The 18,014-nt window shown below is 48.2% G+C and overlaps 1 protein-coding gene across 1 annotated transcript in view; it reads right to left on the minus strand.

Moving 5' to 3' along the window:
• LOC135909559 (epoxide hydrolase 4-like) overlaps positions 1-18,014 on the minus strand; it is a 199,478-nt gene that overhangs the window by 30,239 nt on the left and 151,225 nt on the right. The gene's annotated exons all lie outside the window — the stretch shown is intronic.

Genomic DNA, 18,014 nt, shown 5'->3' on the forward strand with positions numbered 1-18,014 from the left:
AACAGTCACGAAAGAGAACAACGGTTTACGATAGGCAGTGAGGCGCTAGAAGTGGTAAGGGAATACATTTACTTAGAGCCGGATCATGAGGCTGAAATAATCAGAAGAATAAGAATGAGCTGGGGTGCGTTTGGCAGGAATGCGCAGATCATGAACAACAGGTTGCCATAATCCCTCAACAGAAAAGTGTATAACAGCTATGTCTTTCCAGTACTCACGTACGGAGCAGAAACCTGGCGGCTTGCGAAAAAGGTTCAACTTAAATTGAGGACGACGCAACGAGCTATGGAAAGAAGAAGGATGGGTGTAACTTAAGGCATAAGAAAAGATCGGATTGGGTGAGGGAACAAGCACGACTTAATGACATCTTAGTTGAAATCAAGGTAAATAAGTGGGCATGGGCAGGACATGTAATGAGGAGGGAAGATAATTGATGGTCAGTAAGGGGTACGGACTGTATTCCAAGGGAAGAGAACCGTAGCAGGAGGCGGTAGAAAGTTAGGTGGGCGGATGCGATTAAATAGTTTGCAGGGACGATATGGCCAATAATAATACATGACCCGGGTAGTTGGAGAAGTATGGGAGAGGCCTTTGCTCTGCAGTGGGTGTAACCAGGCTGATGATAATCCAATTAACTTCGTGTCGTCATCTTCATACCACCTCCGTTGATCCATTTCATCACTTCGTCATTTTGTCGTATTTATGCTGCCGTCATCAATCATAATTATGCGCCTTTGTCATGCCGTCTTCATGAAGTCGTGCTCGTGCCATCGTCATCCTTACAGCTTGAACACCCGGTTGTCGTCTTACCGTCACTGTCACGTCATCGTGTTCATACACTCATTTCTTTGTCTTCATGCCATCGTCGTCACGCTGTCATTGTTATACCATCGTCATAATTCAAGGTTCATTATCGCATTGACGTCATACCGTCGTCATTATAACACCTTTACCATTTCATCAATCTCATTCCTTCTTCGTCATTCTACCATAATCACTTCATCGCAGTCATACAGTGGTCGTTTTGCCGCCACGTTCATGGTTGACCTTGGCAAGCGAGTGCTATACCAAAGTTGGCATAAGCAACTGAAGTATCAGAATGATTACTGCTGATGTTAAAGAAACGTTACTGTAGAAATACCGTCTGTGGCGAAACTGCTCGAATGCTAATCGCGTTGCCATCGACAATCATCGAGAGATGAGTGCTGCTGTAATATATTTCTTTGTTTTTGAGCGGGTTCATTTTAGGCGGCATGATGACTGCTAGAGCGAAAACATTATCGGATGGCGAGCTTGGCAACTTTTGAAAAATAAAATACGGTGAAGGCGACCTAGGAGCGGAAAAGGCGACTCTGAGCTTCTTTCTGCTCAGAACGTGAACTCAATGCTCGCCGAATAATAGCCTGCCCTAGAAGGTTACGGTATCGATTCCAACTTGGATTTTGTTGGTGCTGTGAAAGGGGGCTTTCAGCGATGACTTCGAAGGAGAGACTTCAGTAGGTGCGTGGAACTGAGAGTCGCAGCACCTCTCAATATATTGTGCTGCTAACACAACTGCTGCATAAATTTGATTGTAAAGCGAAGGAAGTCACCAGACATGTCAAATTTTCGACAAGCAAGAAAGTTCCAGTTTGAAATCTGCAAAAGGAAGTTCCCGCAACAACTGAATACGATACAGACTACGAACTCGAGGTCTATCGTGAGAATTATAGCGCGTTAAAAAGACAAGTACGAAGGTGAGACGTGACACACACAGGCGCTAACTTGCAACAATCTTTATTTCGAGCAAGGGACCCATACATATATACAACTTTTTCGCGTACATCATACATGCGCTGTTTACAAAATACCTTTACACACTATTGCGCAGGTACGATAACTCTTTTTGGGAAAGGGCAATGGATGGTTTGGACACACAGTTATCGCCAAGCCTATCAATCAATTCCGCTTCTATAATTTCGCGAGTTAACCTACCTCGGGCTTTTCCCACAATGGAGCAGTCTTTGTATGCTGGAGCACACGTCGAATGGTCGCCATCATCCACCCCGGCAACAGTGTAGCTGCAATGCCTGCAGTGGGCATCAAGAAACCCGCCCCGCTTTTCTGCTACATTGTACCGGTGCTCCTTTAAACGCTCGTTGAGGCACCTTCCGCTTTGCCCGACGTAGTTTTTCCCACACTTTAAAGGAAGGTTATAAACCACTTCTTCCACACATTCAACAAACGGTTCCTGGTGTTTCTTTTTGCACGTGCGCTTGTCAGAGGTCTGGTCAGTCTGCACAGGCATTGCAATTTTGTAGCAGCTGAAAACACAACATTGACATTCGCACGTTGGCCTATTTTCTTTAAACGATGCGATAAGCCGTGGATATATGGGATGACAGCAACGCTCCTCTTATCTACACAAGGCACGCTAGCGGAATTATTTGATAGCTTCGACCTCAGCAGACCCTCAGCAACGCTAATAAGTACGTGTGTAGGGAAACCTGCCAATTGAAGACGGAGGATCTGATCCTTGATGCTTTCGGTCATCAGCACCGGGCATGACTTACACAATGCGTTTGACAAGCATGTCTTTGCTATTCCCCTCTTAACCAACTTAGAGTGCGCCGACTGATATGGGAGCAGTGGCTTGTTCTCGCGAGGCTCGTACTTCCAGCGTACGTGGTCAGTGAAAAATAAAAACTTAATGTCAAGAAATCGGATGCTTCCGTCAATCGGCAGTTCATGCGTTATCTTTAGAGGAGACAAACCCTCGCGTATAAAAGAAAGTGCATTAGTAGTCAAAAAAGGTATTTTGTAAACAGCGCATGTATGATGTACGCGAAAAAGTTGTATATATGTATGGGTCCCTTGCTCGAAATAAAGATTGTTGCAAGTTAGCGTCTGTGTGTGTCACGTCTCACCTTCGTCCTTGTCTTTTTAACGCGCTATAATCCTCGCGATGTCTTACCAACAAGCCCAAATCACTGCTTTACAGCATTTCGAGGTCTATGCTGTCTGCAACGAGAAGATCTTCTGTCCAGTATTCGAGGCCAAGATCTTTCTGGAGCAACGCCAACGGCCTACCAGCATTAGAGTCTAGTAAAACAATTGACAGCTTAAAAAACTTCGCTTACGATGTTCATTGCGAGAAGTTCTTCGGGAGAAGTTAACCGCTTACGATGAACTTCTGTTCCAAGGCCGCGTCATCAGCAAGTCTGGAATCTGCCCCGACCCGCAGAAGACAGCTGCCATCGCAATGTTCCCGCATCCCATCGACAAGAAGGCAGCGCGTAGATTCCTTGGCATGTGTGCCTACTATAGGCGCTTTGTCAAGGACTTTTCACGCATCGCTGAACCGCTGACACAGCTAACTAAATGTGACGTCGAGTTCAAGTGGGAAACGCCGCATGCTGACGCATTTGAAGTACTCAAACGACGCATGCAGTCACCGTCCGTACTTGCGCACCTCGACGAGGACGCCGATACCTAAATCCACACTGACGCCAGTAGCCTAGGCCTCGGTGCCATCCTAGTCCAGAGAAAAGATGGACATGAACACGTGATAGCTTACGCTAGGCGGTCGTTGTCAAAATCGGATAGCAATTATTCTACAACCGAAAAGGAATGCCTCGCCATCGTTTGAGCTACAGCGAAATTTCGCCCTTACCTGTATGGCAGGCCATTCAAAGTCGTCAGCGACTATAAAGGATGTTGCCAAACGGCATGGACGCTGAGAGGTAATTTTCCTTCCTAGAATTGTGGGAGGTCGCCGTTTTCGGGCTTAGCCGAGAGTAAAGCCAGCCGGGCGCTTCGGTGATGAGTCGGGAGACGCTCTTTGACGGCAGATAGCCCGCGCCGACACGTCGGGACATTTTAACCTGTCACGCGTACGGGCAAGGCGTCGTAAGGGCGTCAATGGTCATGCCGGGGGGTACAAAGCGGCAGCTTAAAACCCGAGCGATCGGTGACCCGACGCGCGGTCTCTTGAAAGGTAGGCTGGCGCCACCGAGACAAATCAATCGGTGCACTTAGCTTTACGGGCCCGCCGGACGAGACAAACCATGCACAAGACGGCATTGTGAATCGGTGGGTGCACGTAGGCAGGGGTGTCCTTTGTGGCACGCAGTGCGCGATGGGATTACAGTCGGATACAACTTTAGAAAAAAGGGGGCGTTTACTCCTCCGAGGCGAACGCACACAAGCATCCACCAATGGGCGTGGACTCTGGACCGATGTCATGCGCCGGACGGCCGGTGACTTCACCGCTTCGGTCATCTGGGCGGGGCCTCCCGTTTTTTCTAAAGTTGTATCCGACTATAGTTAAGGTGCGAGGACGGGGCGACGCAGATGGTCGTTCCCCGTAAGTGTTTTTCAAAGTGTCGGGAGATTTTCCATATATGTCGCGGAGGCGAAACGGTTGGGATGTTATTTGTTTATTTGTTGTTTGGTGGTTACTTTCTCTCCCTCTATCTCTCTGAATGTTCCGAGGAACGCAGGGAGAGGGTGAGAGAGAGAGAGAGCCCAATGAGTGACAGCCCAGTTGACCCAATCAGGTCACTGGGGTGTCGTGATTTGCCGTGAGGGGATTCGGGAGGGGCATCTGAAGGTTTAAAACCTGGCTCCCGACCTCTCACGGGGGTTCCGGGCGCAAGAAAGGTGCTCTGCACTTTCGGCTCTGCCGAGTTAAGGCGCCGGTCCCAGTGTAACCCAAGGGTCTTGACGTACGAAGGGTGCTATGCACTTCGGCTATGTCGAGTTGGTACGTCAGACCCACTGTAAATTGCTGTTAATGTAAATATCGTGTACATAAAGTCTATTCTCCAAGTGCAACGTCTATGGCGTCCCATCTCTGATGGAAGAGGAGAAACGACGACAGCTGAAGAAAAGTTTTCTCTACCAAGTAAGCTGGTTACGCCAGCTTGGAGGCACTCTGCGCCACGAAAGAAGAAGAAGGTAAAGAAAATTCACTGCGACCATCACGCCTTGTGTTGGCCAGCGGATTTAAAGGATCCTTCAGGACGGCTGGCGCGGTGGAGCCTAAGGCTGCCAGAATATGATATCACTGTAACCTATAAGTCCGGACGAAAACACTCTGATGCCGATTGCCTATCACGCGCCCCCATTGACTCGCCGCCGCAAGGTGACGAAGATGAGGACGCCTTCCTTGTCATTTTAAGCGTGGAAGACTTCGCTGAACAGCAACAAGCAGACCTGGAATTGAAAAACCTCGTCGAGTATTTGGAAGGGCACACCGACGTTGTCCCTAGGGCACTTAAGCGAGGACCGTCTTTGTTCTCGCTTCAAAACAACGTACTCGTAAAGAAGAACTTCTCATCAGCGCGCGCCAACTACCTTCTTGTTGTCCAGTCAAGACTGCGTCCAGAACTATTGCACGCCCTGCATGACGATCCGACCACTGGACAACTCGGATTTTCCCGGACACTATCGAGGATACAGGAAAGGTATTATTGGCCGCGCCTGACCGCCGACGTCGCCCGTAATGTCAGAACATGCCGAGACTGTCAGCGACGCAAGACACCATCGACAAGGCCAGCGGGATTACTACAGTCAATCGTGCCTCCTTGCCGACCATTCCAGCAGATCGGGATAGACTTGTGCGCTTTTCCGACGTCAACAACCGGAAATAAGTGGATCGTCGTGGCGACGGACTACTTCACCCGCTTCGCAGAAACTAAAGCGCTGCCGAAAGGCAGCGCAGAAGAAGTGGCGAAATTCTTTGTCGAAAACATCCTGCTGCGACATGGCGCCCCAGAAGTCCTCATTACCGACAGAGGAACGGCCTTTACAGCGGAGCTCACCCAAGCCATTCTGAAAGGCAGTCAGACAAGGCACAGGAGGACAACGGCCTACCACCCACAGACACATAGGGAGCGCCTGAATAAGACCCTCGCCGACATGCTAGCAATGTACGTCGACGTCGAACACAAGACCTGGGATGCCGTCCTGCCGTACGTAACATTCGCTTACAACACCGCGGTGCAAGAAACAACACAGATCACGCCGTTTAAGCTGGTTTACGGCAGGAACCCGACGACGATGCTCGACGCCATGCTGCTCCACGTCACTGACGAAGAGAATGTTGACGTCGCTAGCTATCTCCAGCGCGCCGAAGAAGACCGACGAGTGCTTTTCTTCATTACTTTCGTTTTTTCTTGCAGCATCGGGTCGATGCTTTTTAAGAGGGGGGTATTGACACGTGTACTTATCTTTATCGGGCGACCACGTTTCGCCGCTTAACAAATGATATCGCACAGCACGGGACGCGCCTGCATGTATCCGAAGTTTCTGGAAAGTTATCGATGCTTCTATTCGCTGTCTGTTGTCGCCGAACCTTGTGTTATCTGATTTCATCGCCTCACGCGAATGGTGTAGAACTTTATGGAAGGCACGCGGGTCCCAACAATTACTCTGGAACATTAGACGACTGATGTATAAAAGCCGACGCGCTTGACCCGCTGATCAGATTTTCGACGATCGCCGAGTGTATTCGCCGCTACCGTTGTTCTTCGAGTGTAGCCTGTTTTTGAGGGCACAAGTTCGCCCAATAAAACGCTCGTTTCGTTAATCACAGTTTTGCTGCCTTCTTAACCGTCACTACCACGTGACAATATCACCATGACTGATCAATTATTTTTATTTGCAGATGACAGGAAGTGTTTTCTTTTCTGGGGAAAACCTGCAGGAACAGCTATGTGTGTCAAATGTGTTCGGAGCTCGGTATGGCGGATGCAAGGAATACACCTTTTGACAGCTTGAGAACGGAGAGTCGACTGGCTTTGTTGAGAAGTGAAAGCAGGTTTGACTGAGTGGCTGTGGTGGCGCCCCAGTCGGGCAGCCACCTCGGCTCCAAGGAAGAGCAGGGGTCAATGACTGCCGCGGCGGGGCACGGCGAATTCACGGACGGTCGCTACAAATACATGGCTGCACAGACTCAACATGTGGGTATCAAGTAATAAACTAAGCATAGATACAAAAAAAGAGAAAGTTGATGCTTTTTCATCCAATAAACAAGAAGATAGATCATGATGTCAAACGTAAATACGGTGAATCTTTCCTTGAACTTACAGACCATTATTCATTTTTGGGCGTTACTTTTCAATCAAGCTTACACTGGTCGCATTATGTTCCTTTCCATTTCATTCCATTTTTTTCGGTGCCTATAAAATCAACCTCTCTTTGTAGATTTTTGAGGAAGTCAAGAAAGACTGCAATGCCTTCATCAGGCGTTGCCTAAACAGGAACATTGTCCACAATCTGCGCGGAACTTAAAGAGCACGTACAAATCATAGGACACAGACTTGATTATAAAGTAATGAATATATATAAGGAGTATCGTAATATAATGAAATGGCGAAAGTGTGCAACACATAGCTCAAAGTTTTAAACAAAACCCGCCGTGGTTGCTGAGTGGCTTTGCTGTTCGGCTGCTGAGCACGAGGTCGCGGTCTCGAATCCCGGTCATGGCGGCCGCATTTCGGTGGGGGCGAAATGCGAAAACACCCGTGTAATTAGACTTAGGTGCATGTTAAAGAACCTCAGGTGGTCGAAATTACCGGAGTCCTCCACTATGGCATGTCTCATAATCAGAAAGTGGTTTTAGCACGAAAAACCCCATGATTTCAAGTTTGAAAACTGATCAATTCTTCCGTTTTTCGTTGATGTAAATTCAGTATTCTGACGAGACATGGACGCTGTTGGCCGAATGCAATGCATTTCTGTTGCTAACTTGCGTGAGTTTTATGCTATGTCGTTCATTATACCTAAGCAAAACAGTTTTCTTTTTCATTGTTTTATTGTTTACCTGCGTTTGGCACAAAGTTTTTGTTGCCTTATTGGTTTCTTTTGCTTCTTATTTGTATTTTTGGTCTATTTACAGTATACAAGTAAGAGATGTTACATTGAGTGAAGACACGAAAAATTATATGAATAAATTCGTTTCACGTGCCCATAAAATGAATCTTGTTCACTTCGGCGGGCATAAGTTTACTATGTCTGGTATTGTATGCAGTGAATAATGTTTTTTTTATTGTGCACAAAAGTGATGTTACCCTACGACCAAGCTGGCGCAGGGCATTTTTCAAGACGCCAGTAGCCTCCTTTTATCGATACTGCGGGCTATTCTATTTATTATTCAAAAGAATGAGCAACTAAAAATATATATGGAGAAATATTTTTGAGTACCCGTTCTTCTAACAGAAAAAAATAGAAACACTGTAATTAGTCGCATCGGACATAAGCAATAGCAGAACGCAGCAAGCAAGTGCTCCAAGTTAAGTCTAGTTATGTTTACTATGAGCACCATTTTCAAGGCATCTACCTTTTACCAATCAGTTCTGAAAAAAACTTGTCCTTTTGTTTACACTACCTCGGCCTGGCGAAAATTCAATCAGTTCTATTGACACTAAAACCTATTCTTGCCTTACAAAATAATCCATGCAGACTAAAAAACCTAAAGTGGTCTTGGTTCACTAGTAATACCACAAATTTAATACATGTTGCTCTCGAAAAATACTTTCATCACTTTTTTTTTCACTTGGGCTGTGTGAACGCGTGACATTGTTGAGCGCTCGCCGTATTCGGGGGGAGCAGCTTCGGCGTAAGGGCGCGTTCCTGTGGCCGCACGGACTGCGGCTGTCACATTCCTTCAGCTTTTGGGTGCGGCTGCATTCCCCTCTTCCTTTTCCTGTAGCCTGCAGCGGGCTTTCTTGCACTGCCGGGTGGTCGCCTTAATTCCCGCTTAGGGGCCACACCGACGGGCGGGTACTGAGATAAAAGCGAAAAGGGTGTTTTCGCCAGTACGAGCAGTAGTCGTTTGAAGAGCGATGAGCGCAGGCAAAAAGGTCACGAGGGGCCACACCGGTGGGGCAGCTGGTCAGTAGTATGGAGCGAGAGGCAGTTCCTCGGGCTCGCCGTCGGTGGCCGAAATCATCGGACCACGTTCTTCTAGAAACACAGTGATGGCTGCCTTGCAAGAGGAACGCCTGATATGCCACAATATTGATTTATCGTAATATAGTATTTAGTGTGTCTAATTATAATTTTCTTTTCTATTGTTGTGGTGATTGTTTTTGATGCGGTAGCATTATTAGGATGCTTCACGTGCTTACCGGGGCTATGTGTCTGTGCGTCTGCGCATCTAACCATTTTCCAGCCTACCCCAGTCACCGGGTGGTTCGCGGTTAAATAGGTTGCGCATCGGTCTGCTCTGCTTATGTAACATGTTTCTAACTCATCAATCAGACCAGCTTGGATCGATGAGCATGCGCCAAGGTATGCGTACGTGCCGCTCTTCAACGAACCTCCTTCACGCCGACATGGGTCCCTGCATGCAGATGCGGGACTGGGTAGGCATACCGATGCGCGACGAAACTTGGTCACGACTTGGCGCATTAGGCATGTGCCACTTGCTGTGTGCTGATCTTCAATAAACCCCCTTGATGCCAACTTGGGTCACTGGGTATATAAAAGTATGTGTGTGCCGTTCTTCAACGAACTTCTCTGTCACCAAGTTGGGTAGCTAGGTAACTCGAAATGCGGCGCTCTACAATGACGACGCCGATACACTAAATTTATGCGATGTTGAGCGGAATAGAGTCAACGTCACAAGGGTTCCTCAAACACAGCAACCCAGCGCATTAGCAGGCTGTACCAGAAGTGTACTTGTAGGCGCCGCCTTTAGATGAACGCCTGTCACGCCAACGCTTGAGCGAGGTCCACCGTTAATGCAGTGGGTAGTATGTGCTACTGAGTGCGTGGCAAGCGAAGCAACAATTCTCAGCGTGGGATGCCACTGGCGCACCACGCCTATCGTCTCGGAGCCCACGCGCGGACTTCTCGGCACTGCCACTAGATGGCGTAGCATCTCCAATTAGGAGCGTGAGAGAGGAGCTCGGTTCTCAGATCGCGTGTTTATCAACATTGGCACACACCGGCACGCCATTAATTTCGGAGTCCACAGCCGCGCTTCTCAGTGGTGGCGCTAGATGGCGCTGGCTGTTCTTAAGGACGTGCGAAAGAGGAATACCGCTGCAGTGCACACTTCCCACACAACCCGTTAAGACGGTGGAAATATGTTGTGTCGCTACATTGATTCAATTCTTCCACATTAAGGTGGATAGTAATTGTGGGATGGGTTCTGCCTCAATGTTTTCTCTTGTCTTGGGGTATATTCCACAATAACTTCACGGGTTTGTGATGCTTTACTGTGGCGCGATCAGCCTTGCTTCTTTATTAGTTTATTTGCTTCCTACCCTCTTAAATATATTAACCATTTTTTAATGCTTTGGAAAAAAACGACACAGTGCAAGAAAAGAGAGGGTCACAAGAGAGCGACACGAACACAGCGCTCTCTCGTGTCTCTGTATTTTTTTTAGCTTTGTCGTTTTTTTTCAATGGATCACGAAAAAGCCCAAACTTGCACGCTAAGCCAATTTTTAGTGCGTTAGCATTTTTTAGGATACTTAGTTCACGCCCCTTTCGGGGGCTATCTATCTCATACACGCCTCATACGCACAACTCGTTTCGAAGGCGGCAATATGTTTTGTCGCTGTATTGATTCAATGCTAACACATTACCGTCGATGAGTGTGTGTCGGAACTGAACGAAAACGAAAAACGAATGGAAAGGATCTTTTTGACGGGAACAAAAGCATAACAGAGAAGTTATTATTTTGTTTCGGAGTGATACCTACGTACCTTTAATCGGTTTTCGGTTCAAGGGGAAAATCGGCAATCCGAAACAACCGACGTCAGGCAACGTTAGCATCAGTGCATACCTCAGGGGTGCGCATAAGCACATATCTCGGACACGGATAAGCGCGAGCGATTGCCGGTCGAGCGCTCCACTAATCAAAGCCTGCCGCTCGGTGCGCTAGCAGATAGGCGCCGTAGCATATCCCAGGGCTTGTGCGCTGAAGAACTTATCGTTTCGTTTTCGACGCCTACAACGCTTTGTTACCGAAGTTTCATCGTTTGTTTATGTTCGTTTAAGTTAGTTTTATCGGAACAACCTCTCGCATTTCGGCTGGTACACACGATGACATGGTGCTTCTGAGATCACGCTCAGTGCCTTGGCTCTACACACTGAGCATGATCTTAGGATTCGTAATGCACTTATTGAGAAAAATAAACACTCCTTTTATCGTTCCTTTGCTTCGAAGCTTTTTCGCATGTGAACCAACGTCGTAATTCATCGCTACGGACAATATTTTTTTTTGTTCCGGGGCAGAAGCGGTACGGAACGTGTTTCAGTGGAACGAAACAAAAACCAGAACGATAAGCATTTCGCTCCGACACCCTGACGTTGACAGGCATAGTGAGATGGGCATTGCCGCAATTCGTTGCATACGTAAATGCATGTGCCCGCCTTGAACCCTAATCGGTCTGAATCGACCTAGAACGTGCGTATGGAACGGATCGACCACTGAACGCAACAAATTTTTTATGCGCCAAGCCAATGAGACACTTATTGTGCAGCACTCGAAAACGTGAAATGGTGGATACATGCGCCTCGAAGCTGTAGCATTAACAAAAGGCTTCGCGGGAGTAGCATATAGGCCAACTGTGTTTGTCGCTGGCTGAACATAACTTGCCCATCTGAATATCCCTGAATGGTTCAGATGATGAGGTATGAATATTGCCTTACTGATGTAATGAACTACCCACAAATTTTGCAGAGCTGCTTGCTAAGAATGAAATGAGATACAGAACGGTATGTTCTGTTCTGTATCTGTTCTGTTCTGTATTCCGCCACCAACACCGGCTCGATAAAGTACCGTATAGTAAAGGCCTCAAGGATGCCCCAACTGCCCGAGGAGCATCGGAAAATTATAATCAGGCCACGAGGAGGACTAAATTTGAGCAAAGTAAGTACCACCGCTATTGGAACTGCAATGATCGAGGCTTCAGGCCTAACGGCAGAGCAAGCAAGTGAAGACATGGTGTGCCCCAACTTCACGCAAAATATCGTGGTGGTGAGCACTCCTGAACCAGAACATGCGGCAAGGTACGTGAGAATGAAGTCCTTCAAAATCGTGGAAACGGAGTACGAGGTCAATGCGTACGAGACGGCCCCGCACGCCACGTGCAAAGGGGTGATTAGACAAGTCGACATCAGGGACTCCCAGTCTACTATCACAAGGAATATCGTGCATGAGCGCAACCCGCTCGCTTTGGCCGCCAAGCGCATCAAGACGTCAGGCTCAGTCATCGTCCTCTTCGATGGACTGAAAGTGCCAAACTTTGTGCGCTACGGGCCGACCTTGTTGAGATGTTATCTCTACAGGAAACAATTTGATGTGTGCTTCACTTGTGGTAGGGTAGGACACCGCTCGGACGTGTGCCCCACGCCGGACTCTGTTCAGTGTAGAGGGTGTGGAGACCCCAACCCACGAGCGGACCACGTTTGCACGCCCAAGTGCAAGTTCTGTGGAGGAGACCATCCCACCGGAGACAAGGTGTGCAAGCAGAGATTTCAAACACCCTATGTGGTACGAGCTCGCCGAAGGGAACGCGCCCGGTCCCGATCGGCCACGAGGGAGAGAAGCCGCTCCAAGTCGGGAGGATCGCAGGTGCAAAGGGAACGCGCCCGGTCGCGATCGGCCGCGAGGGAGAGAAGCCGCTCCAAGTCGGGAGGAGCCCAGGCGCTCTTAGAAGATGGAACACCCGGTGCCAAGCCGACAGTTGGGACCGCCTGGGCGGATAAAGTCAAAGGTACGGTGAGAATCGTTGGTGGCGCCACTACGCCGGCGGTGACTGAAAGCAATGATGCCAGAATAGAACAGTTGATTAGGGAGGTAAACTCTTTGCGTAAAGCTAATGCAGAGCTGACCAAACAGGTAGCAGAACTGAAAAAGAAGGCACAGCCGAGCCCTGCCAGCGTAGCAGTAGCAAGACCAGTAGGTCAAAGCAACGAACCAGGCGAGGGAGATAACTCCCCCGCCCCGAAAAAAAGAGCAGTAAGCCCCGAAACTGACTCGGTTTTCGATGTCCTTAGCGAGCTGAAAGAGGTAATCAAAGAAATTAGAGAAACGACGGAAAGGACTAACTTTAAAGTGGATAAACTATGGAAATGGAGGTTAACGGCCGAACAGCGATTCAAGAAACTCGAAACGAAATGCGACGACGACGAATTCTTGCCGTCAGAATCAGAAAGCGTAAAATCGCTCTCCGGAACGTCAGGGGGCGCTCCAAAGAGATCGATCGCGGGTAACAGCAAAATTAACCCATTCAATAATCATGGATAGCGCCCACAGTTTTAGTGTGTGGCAGTGGAATTGTCGCGGATTCCACAACAAAAAGGCATCGCTGCGCCAATTAATTAGATCGATGGGGGTCAAACCAAAAGTAATTATGCTGCAGGAAACTTTAGCGGACGAAGTAAAGCTAACCGGGTACAAATCGGTATGTAGAGAAAAAGATTCCGGAAGGGGATTGGCCACCCTCGTTGACAAAAAGCTACCCTTTATCGAACACGATATCCATCTCGGACTGAGTAAAATCGAGTATATCCTAGTAGAAGTCGTACTCAAAAGGCACAAGGGCAGGGCGCAGAGTATCTTCTGCCTGAACATTTATAGCAGTCCCACCTACAAGAAACAAAGCTTTAGGGCACTTTTCAACAAGGCACTCACTGTCGCAAAGAGCTCTCCGCTCATCATCGGAGGGGACTTTAATGTCCCCTACCAAGCGTGGGGATACGCTTGGAATACAAAGAAAGGTGAGGGGTTATGGAACCTTGCCATGGACCTGGGACTGTGCCTGATCACAGATCCGACTTTCCCCACCCGCTGTGGCACGTCCACGTGCAGGGACTCTACGCCCGACCTAACTTTTGTCAACAACTCTAAACAAGCTAGTTGGGAAAACTCGGGCACCGATCTAGGCAGCGACCACTATATCATACACATAGGTATAGGTATGCCGAAACAAGAGGCTAGAACCTTTCGGTGCACGGACTGGGACCTTTTTAGGAAAGTTAGAGCGAAGAGACTAGAATCGGAACCGATAGAAGCGGGCAGACAGTCCTTCCAGACCTGGGTCAACCAGCTCGAAGAGGACCTCAGGGAGGCCACTAAAGAAATTAAGACAGAAGAAAACATAGAGAGCATGGACAGTAGGCTCGCGCATCTGATCGAGGCCAAACAATCCATTCTGCAAAGATGGAAAACGCAAAGACTGAACCGAAAGCTCAGGAAAAAGATAGCGTTACTAAACAGACAGATCGAGGAGCATTCGAGAACGCTCGTGAAACAGCAGTGGGACGAAGTTTGCCACTTGGCAGACGGCAGAATCAAACATGGAGGCAGTTGGAACATCCTCAAACATCTATTGAACGAGAGCGACACTAAGTCAAACAAGAGAACAGCAATTACAAAACTGGTACATCAAGTCAGCCAGTGCACGACTCAGGAGGTAGTCATGAGGCAGCTCGCGGACAAATATCTCCCGCTCGAACAACCGGGCGATAGCGACGAACGCGTGGAGTACATGGGAGGACCGTGCGAGGAAATGGACCGCGATTTCACCGAGGGTGAGGTACGGGCCGCCCTCCATGGTCTCTCTAGTAGATCGGCAGCCGGACCCGACGGTATTACCAATAAACTCTTAATGAATCTAGACGATGAGTCGATCACTTTCCTGACGGATCATTTCACCGAGTTGTGGAGAAAGGGAGACTATCCGGAGGAATGGAAGATAGCTAACACCATCCTCATACCGAAACCGGGCAAACCACTCCATCTGGATAACCTACGTCCAATATCGCTTACATCGTGCATAGGTAAAGCTATGGAACACGTTATTCTTAACAGACTCACTAGATACGTCGAACAAAATGACATACTCCCGTATAACATGATCGGTTTCCGCCCCGGACTATCGACTCAGGACGCCATGCTCCTGATCAAACACCAGCTCATACACGTTAGCCCGGTGCACGCGAGAGCGATTCTGGGACTAGACGTCGAAAAAGCTTTCGATCGCATACAGCACAAGGCCATCCTCGAGGTCCTGTCCGAGCTGGGGTTGGGCGAGAGGCTATACAGTGTAGTCAAGGCGTTTCTGGGCGGTAGGCAAGCAAGCCTCACGCTAGGTGAACTAAAATCAAAGGTGATGAACCTGGGAAACAGGGGTACCCCGCAAGGGGCCGTACTTTCGCCCATGCTATTTAATCTAGCAATGACCAGAGTCGCGAGGAAACTGGAGAGCATAGAAGGTATACACTTTGCAATATACGCCGATGATATAACCATATGGAGCGCCAACGGTAACGTAGGCCAAACGGAGACCAGACTGCAAGAGAGCATACACGCCGTGGAAAGCACGCTAGGCGAGATGGGACTCAACTGTTCGGCGGCAAAGTCGGATCTTTTGGTCCTAAAACATCGACGCAGGGGTCGAAGACCCAGGGGCTACGTCCCCGGGGAGGAACCCAAGATTATGTTACGCTGTCACGACGGATCCGCGATCAGGCAGGTGGAAAATATTAAAGTTTTAGGCTTCCACATAGCAACGGGAGGTACCAACCTGAATGCCATTCAGCACATTTCCAACAAGACGGACCAAGTCATCAGATTACTAAGGAGAATCAGCAACAGACACAGAGGCCTGGGTGAGGACAGCGCTCTAAGGCTAGTGCATGCCTTCGCTCTATGTCACTTCAGCTACGTGGCAGGTCTATTTAAATGGTCGCAGGCCGAGCTGAACAAGCTAAACACTCTGATCAGAAAGTTAGTGAAGGCTACCCTAGGTATACCCATCAGCACCTCGAACGTGAAGCTCATGAACCTAGGCGTGCACAATACGATAGAAGAGATGGCGGAAGCGCAACAGATGGCGCAGCAGGAAAGACTGACGAAAACGCGAGCGGGCAGGCTTATACTCAAAGCGATAGGGACAGACCCAAATAGATCAATGAACCCGAAGGAATCCGAGGTAGAATTGAGCGCGAAACTTAGAGACGCGATCAGAACCACCCCCCTCCCGAGAAATATGCACCCGGAACACAATGTTAGCAGGAGAAAAGCGAGAGCGAAAGCTTTGTTGAAAGAAATTGAACAGCTAGGACAACAGGCGGCCCTTGTAGACGCTGCCTGGGTCAAAGGCAAAGAGGCCTACACCGCCGTGGTGGTCGACAGCCGGGGCGAGGTACGGGACGCCATCACCATCTTCACTAAGGATTCCACGGTGGCGGAGCAAGCCGCGATTGCTCTAGCCATCAGGAACCGTAAATGGTCTTTCATCTATAGCGATTCCAAAGCAGCAATTAAGAGCTTTGACAAAGGCTATGTAGCTGGGACTGCGGCTAAAATTATCGACAAGGTCGAAACTATCAAAACTGAAATCCGATGGTTTCCTGCACATATGGGACAAGTGGACGAGACTCGGCCCAACCTCAACGAGGTGACGAACGACCTGGCACGAGGACTTGCTTGCCGTGCCGGTCAGAACCGAACCGACGCCCACTACCATTCCGGGGAACATAAAGATCACTTACTAACTTACAACGACATAACTAAATATTACTACTTGGGGCGTAGGCAATTCCCTCTGCCACACGTAAAATTGAACAGGGCTCAGGCAGTGACGCTACGTTTACTGCAAACCGGGACGTACCCCACTCCGTATTTCATAAATAAAATTCACCCAGAAAGAGAAATTAGGACAGAATGTAACGTGTGCGATGGCATCATTGACATCAGACACATGCTGGCGGGCTGTCCCGCGACTCTCACCGACCCCGAAGAAAAATGGCTTTACTGGCACAAGTTCATAACAAGCTCTTCATATCAAGATCAGCTACGGGCTGTCCAGAGGGTCCACGATGACGCCATAAGGCTCGGCCTGGCGGTGCCGACGTGGACGCGGCCCGCCTCGGTCTGAAAAGACCGGGCTTCAGGACGCTAATAAAGTTTTGTGAATGAATGAATGAGAACGGTATGTATCCGATATGTCGACCTCATATACAGCTACAAGCACCACGTTAGCAGAGAGCTGGAAGAATGCCAATAATATACTAATCCATAAAAACAGAGCCGTTACAATGTTGGAGAATTATAGGCTCATTAGCTTGCTTTTTGTATTGTATGAAATACTCAGCAAGATAATTTCCAAATAAATCAGGGATATACTTTACTTCAATCAATGAAGAGAACAGAGTCACTTCAGCGAGGGATACTCTACGGTGGATTACCTCCATATCATCAACGAGGTAATTGATAAATATGCGGAGTACCATCAACCTCACTAAATGGCTTTCACAGATTATGAAGATACATCTGATTTAGTAGAGATATCAGCTGTCACAGATGCATTGCGTATTCAAAGGTTACTGGAGGCATACGGGAATATCTTGCGAAATAGTTGCAAAGGTTTCACAGCTACCTTGCTTCTCTATAAGAAAATCAGAAAGTTACCTATTAAGAAAATGGTCAGGTAAGGAGACAATCTCTGCAATGCTATTCACTGCATGCTTAGAAGAAGTGTTAACGCAATGAGGCTGGGAAGGTTTAGGAGCGTAAATCAACTGCGAATATGTCAGCAACCTTTGGTTTGCGGGTGACATTGTCCTGTTCAGCAACACTTGGGATGAATTGCAACAGATCATTGAGGACCCGAACTTACCAAGTGTAAAAGTAGGGTTGAATATTATATAAAACAGACAAATGTAATGTTAAATAGCGTGACAAGGGAACACGGATTCATGATCGCGAGTCAACCTTTAGAGTCAGTGCAGGATTACGTTTATATAAATGAATTGCTCGCTGAAGACTCAGATCACGACCGGGAAACGTACTGAACAAAACGCGTTACAGTGCACATCGCATGAGTTACCAAATCCTCACTGGGAGCTTAGCACTGTCGTTGAAAATAAACGTGTACAATCATTGCATTCTGCCGGTGCTAACATATGAGGCAAAAATTTGGAGGTTAGCAAAGAAGCTCGAGAGCAAGTGGAAGACTACACTAAGAGTGATAGTATGACAATGTAAGGCGCAACGATAAAACATA

Source organism: Dermacentor albipictus, chromosome 7 (assembly GCF_038994185.2).
Source record: "Dermacentor albipictus isolate Rhodes 1998 colony chromosome 7, USDA_Dalb.pri_finalv2, whole genome shotgun sequence".
NCBI lineage: Eukaryota > Metazoa > Arthropoda > Arachnida > Ixodida > Ixodidae > Dermacentor > Dermacentor albipictus.